Here is a 7,372-nt window from a genome sequence, read left to right on the forward strand (position 1 = left end):
ATAATATTCTACTAGCTAGTTATACCACCATTATATATTCTACTAGTAGTTATACCACATATATTCTACTAGTTATACCACCATTATAATATTCCACTAGCTAGTTATATCACCCATTATAATATTCTACTAGCTAGTTATACCACCATTATAATATTCTACTAACTAGTTATCCACCCATTAAAATATTCTACTAGCTAGTTATACCACCCATTTATATTCACTAGTTATATCACCCATTATAATATTCTACTAGCTAGTTATATCACCCATTATAATATTCTACAGCTAGTTATACCACCATTATAATTTCTACTAGCTAGTTATACCACCATTATAAATTTCTACTAGTTATACCACCATTATAATATCTACTAGCTAGTTATACCACCATTATAATATTCTACTAGTAGTTAACCACCATTAATATTCTACTAGTTATACCACCATTATAATATTCTACTAGCTAGTTATACCACCATTATAATATTTACTAGTTTATATCAACCCATTATAATATCTACTAGCTAGTTATACCACCACTATAATATTCTAATAGCTAGTTATACCACCATTATATAATTCTACTAGTTATACACCATTATAATATTCTACTAGCTAGTTATACCACCATTATAATATTCTACTAGTTATACCACCATTATAATATTCTATTAGCTAGTTATACCACCATTATAATATTCTATTAGCTAGTTTACCACCATTTAATATTCTACTAGTTATACCACCCATTATAATATTCTACTAGCTAGTTATACCACCATTATAATATTCATAGTTATACCACCATTATAATATTCTACTAGTTATACCACCATTAATATTCTACTAGTAGTTATACCACCCATTATAATATTCTCTAGTTATACCACCTTATAATATTTACTAGTTATACCACGATTAATATTATATAGCTAGTTATACCACCATTATAATATTATATAGCTAGTATACCACCATTATAATATTCTACTAGCTAGTTATACCACCATTATAATATTCTACTAGCTAGTTATACCACCATTATAATATTATACTAGCTAGTTATACCACCATTATAATATTCTACTAGCTAGTTATATCACATTATAATATCTATAGACTAGTTATACCACCAATTATAATATTCTACTAGTTATACCACCATTATAATATTCTACTAGTATAACCCATTATATATTCTACTAGTTATACCACCATTATATATTCTACTAGTTATATCACCCCTTATAATATTCTACTAGCTAGTTATACCACCCATTATAATATTCTACTAGCTAGTTATACCACCATTATAATATTTACTAGCTAGTTATACCACCATTATAATATTCTACTAGCTAGTTATATCACCCATTATAATATTCTACTAGCTATACACCATTATAATATTCTACTAGCTAGTATACCACATTATAATATTCTACTAGGTATTATACCACCCATTAGAATATTCTAATAGCTAGTTATATCACCATTATAATATTTACTAGCTAGTTATATCACCATTATAATATTCTACTAGCTAGTTATACCACCATTATAATAGTCTACTAGTTATACCACCCATTATAATATTCTACTAGCTAGTTATATCACCATTATAATTTTCTAAGAGCTAGTTATACCACCATTATAATATTCTACTAGTTATTCCACCCAATTATAATTCTACTAGTTATCCACCATTATAATATTCTACTAGCTAGTTAACCACCATTATAATATTATACTAGCTAGTTATACCACCATTATAATATCTACTAGCTAGTTTTATCACCCATTAATATTCTACTAGTTATACCACCCATTATAATATTCTACTCGCTAGTTATATCACCATTATAATATTCTACTAGATATTTATATCACCTTATAATATTCTACTAGCTAGTTTACCACCATTATAATATGCTACTAGCTAGTATACCACCATTATAATATTCTACTAGTTATACCACCATTATAATATTCTACTAGATAGTTATATCACCCATTATAATATCTACTAGCTAGTTTACCACCATTATAATTCTACTAGCTAGTTATACCACCCATTATAATATTCTACTAGCTAGTTATACCACCCATTATAATATTCTACTAGTTATATCACCCATTATAATATTCTACTAGCTTGTTATATCACCCATCTATAATATTCTACTAGCTAGTTATACCACACCATTATAATATTCTACTAGCTAGTTATACCACCATATAATATTCTACTAGTTATACACCATTATAATATTCTACTAGTTATACCCCACTAATATTCTACTAGCTAGTTATACCACCATTATAATATTCTACTAGTTATATCACCCATTATAATATTCTACTAGCTAGTATACCACCATTATAATATTCTACTAGCTAGTTATACCACCATTATAATATTCTACTAGTTATACCACCATTATAATATTCTACTAGCTAGTTATACCACCATTATAATATTCTACTAGTTATACCCACCATTATAATATTCTATTAGCTAGTTATACACCATTATAATATTCTACTAGTTATACCACCATTATAATATTCTACTAGTTATACCACCCCATTATAATATTCTACTAGCTAGTTATACCACCATTATAATATTCTACTAGTTATACCACCATTATAATATTCTACTAGTTATACCACATTATAATATTCTACTAGCTAGTTATACCACCCATTATAATATTTCTACTACTTATACCACCATTATAATATTCTACTAGCTAGTTATATCACCATTATAATATTCTACTAGTTATACACGATATAATATTATACTAGCTAGTTATACCACCATTATAATATTATACTAGCTAGTTATACCACCATTATAATATTCTACTAGTTATACCACCATTATAATATTCTACTAGCTAGTTATACCACCATTATAATATTCTACTAGCTAGTTATTTCACCCATTATAATATTCTACTAGCTAGTTATACCACCATTATAATATTCTACTAGTTATACCACCATTATAATATTATACTAGCTAGTTATACCACCATTATAATATTCTACTAGCTAGTTATATCACCATTATAATATTCTAATAGCTAGTTATACCAACCATTATAATATTCTACTAGTTATACCACCATTATAATATTCTACTGTTATACCACTATTATAATATTCTACTAGTTATATCACCCATTATAATATTCTACTAGTTATACCACCCATTATAATATTCTACTAGGTAGTTATACCACCATTTATAATATTCTACTAGTTATACCACCATTATAATATTCTACTAGTTATATCACCCATTATAATATTCTACTAGCTAGTTATACCACCCATTATAATATTCTACTAGCTAGTTATACCACCACTATAATATTCTACTAGCTAGTTATACCACCTTTATAATATTCTACTAGCTAGTTATATCACCCATTATAATATTCTACTAGTTATACCACCATTATAATATTCTACTAGCTAGTTATACCACCATTATAATATTCTACTAGCTAGTTATACCACCCATTATAATATTCTACTAGCTAGTTATATCACCATAATATTCTACTAGCTAGTATACCACCATTATAATATTCTACTAGTCTACCACCCATTATAATATTCTACTAGTTATACCACCCATTATAATATTCTACTAGCTAGTTATATCACCATTATAATATTCTACTAGCTAGTTATACCACCATTATAATATTCTACTAGTTATTCCACCCATTATAATATTCTACTAGTTATACCACCATTATAATATTTCTACTAGCTAGTATACCACCATTATAATATTCTACTAGCTAGTTATCCACCCATTATAATATTCTACTAGTTATACAACCATTATAATATTCTACTAGCTAGTTATATCACCCATTATAATATTCTACTAGCTAGTTATATCACCCTTATAATATTCTACTAGCTAGTTATACCACCATATAATATTCTACTAGCTAGTTATACCACCCATTATAATATTCTACTAGTTATACCACCATTATAATATTCCACTAGCTAGTTATATCACCCATTATAATATTCTACTAGCTAGTATACCACCATTATAATATTCTACTAACTAGTTATACCACCCATTAAAATATTCTACTAGCTAGTTATACCACCCATTATAATATTCTACTAGTTATATCACCCATTATAATATTCTACTAGCTAGTTATATCACCCATTATATATTCTACTAGCTAGTTATACCACCATTAAATATTCTACTAGCTAGTTTATACCACCATTATATTCTACTAGCTATTATATCACCATTATATTCACTAGTTATATCACCATTATAATATTCTAATAGCTAGTTATACCACCATTATAATATTCTACTAGCTAGTTATACCACCATTATAATATTCTACTAGCTAGTTATACCACCATTATAATATTCTACTAGTTTTATCACCCATTATAATATTCTACTAGCTAGTTATACCACCATTATAATATTATACTAGTTATACCACCATTATAATATTATACTAGTTATACCACCATTATAATCTTATACTAGTTATACCACCATTATAATATTTTACTAGTTATACCACCATTATAATATTTTACTAGTTATACCACCATTATAATATTCTACTAGCTAGTTATACCACCCATTATAATATTCTACTAGTTTAACCACCATTATATAATTCTACTAGTTATACCACCCATTATAATATTCTACTAGCTAGGTTATACCACCATTATAATATTCTACTAGTTATACCACCTTATAATATTCTACTAGCTAGTTATACCACCATTATAATATTCTAACTAGTTATATCCCCCATTATATATTCTTACTAGCTAGTTATACCACCACTATAATATTCTACTAGCTAGTTATACCACCATTATAATATTCTACTAGTCATACCACCATTATAATATTCTACTAGCTAGTTATATACCCACCCTTATAATATTCTACTAGCTAGTTATACCACCATTATAATATTCTACTAGTTATACCTCCATTATAATATTCTACTAGTTATACCACCATTATATATTCTACTAGCTAGTTATACCACCATTAATAATATCTACTAGTTATACCACCATTATAATATTCTACTAGTTATACCACCATTATAATATTCTACTAGCTAGTTACACCACCATTATACTACTCTACTAGCTAGTTATATCACTATTCTAATATTCTACTAGTATACCACCAGTATCATATTCTACTAGCTAGTTATACCACCCATTATAATATTCTACTGTTTTACCACCATTATAATATTCTACTAGCTAGTTATATCACCATTATAATATTCTACTAGTTTATACCACCATTATAATATTCTACTAGTTATACAACCATATAATATTATACTAGCTAGTAATACCACCATTATAATATTCTACTAGCTAGGTTATACCTCCCTTATAAATTTCTACTAGTTATACCACCATTATAATATTCTACTAGAGTATACCACCATTATATACTCTACTAGCTATTATACCACCATTATATACTTATATAGCTAGTATACCACCATTCATAATACTCTACTAGCTAAGTTATACACATTATAATATTCTACTAGCTAGTTATATCACCCATATAATATTCTACTAGCTAGTTATACCACCATTATAATATCTACTACTGCTAGTTATATAACCCATATAATATTCTACTAGCTAGTTATATCACCATTATAATATTCTACTAGCTAGTTATACCACCATTTATAATATTCTACTACTAGTTATACCACCCATTATAATATTCTACTAGCTAGTGATACCACCCATTATAATATTCTACTAGTTATATCACCCATTATACTATTCTACTAGCTAGTTATATCACCCATTATAATATTCTACTAGCTAGTATAATACCACCATTATAATATTCTACTAGCTAGTTATACCACCATTATAATATTCTACTAGTTATACCACCATTATAATATTCTACTAGCTAGTTATACGACCATTATAATATTCTACTAGCTAGTTATATCACCATTATAATATTCTACTAGTTATATCACCACTATAATATTCTTCTAGCTAGTTATACGACCATTATAATATTCTACTAGCTAGTTATATCACCATTATAATATTCTACTAGTTATATCACCATTATAATATTCTACTAGTTATACCACCATTATAATATTCTACTAGCTAGTTATACCACCATTATAATATTCTACTAGTTATACCACCACTATAATATTCTTCTAGCTAGTTATACCACCATTATAATATTCTACTAGCTAGTTATACCACCCATTATAATATTCTACTAGTTATACCACCATTATAATATTCTACTAGTTATACCACCATTATAATATTCTACTAGTTATACCACCATTATAATATTCTACTAGCTAGTTATACCACCATTATAATATTCTACTAGTTATACCACCATTATAATATTCTACTAGCTAGTTATACCACCATTATAATATTCTACTAGCTAGTTATACCACCATTATATTATTCTACTAGCTAGTTATATCACCATTATAATATTCTACTAGCTAGTTATACCACCATTATAATATTCTACTAGCTAGTTATACCACCATTATAATATTCTACTAGCTAGTTATATCACCATTATAATATTCTACTAGCTAGTTATACCACCCATTATAATATTCTACTAGCTAGTTATACCACCCATTATAATATTCTACTAGGTATATCACCCATTATAATATTCTACTAGCTAGTTATATCACCCATTATAATATTCTACTAGCTAGTTATATCACCCATTATAATATTCTACTAGCTAGTTATACCACCATTATAATATTCTACTAGCTAGTTATACCACCATTATAATATTCTACTAGCTAGTTATATCACCATTATAATATTCTACTAGTTATATCACCATTATAATATTCTAATAGCTAGTTATACCACCCATTATAATATTCTACTAGTTATACCACCATTATAATATTCTTCTAGTTATACCACCCATTATAATATTCTACTAGTTATACCACCCATTATAATATTCTACTAGCTAGTTATATCACCATTATAATATTCTACTAGCTAGTTATACCACCATTATAATATTCTACTAGTTATTCCACCCATTATGATATTCTACTAGTTATACCACCATTATAATATTCTACTAGCTAGTTATACCACCATTATAATATTCTACTAGCTAGTTATACCACCCATTATAATATTCTACTAGTTATACCACCCATTATAATATTCTACTAGCTAGTTATATCACCCATTATAATATTCTACTAGCTAGTTATATCACCATTATAATATTCTACTAGCTAGTTATACCACCATT

Source organism: Salmo trutta, unplaced genomic scaffold (assembly GCF_901001165.1).
Source record: "Salmo trutta unplaced genomic scaffold, fSalTru1.1, whole genome shotgun sequence".
NCBI classification, from domain to species: domain Eukaryota; kingdom Metazoa; phylum Chordata; class Actinopteri; order Salmoniformes; family Salmonidae; genus Salmo; species Salmo trutta.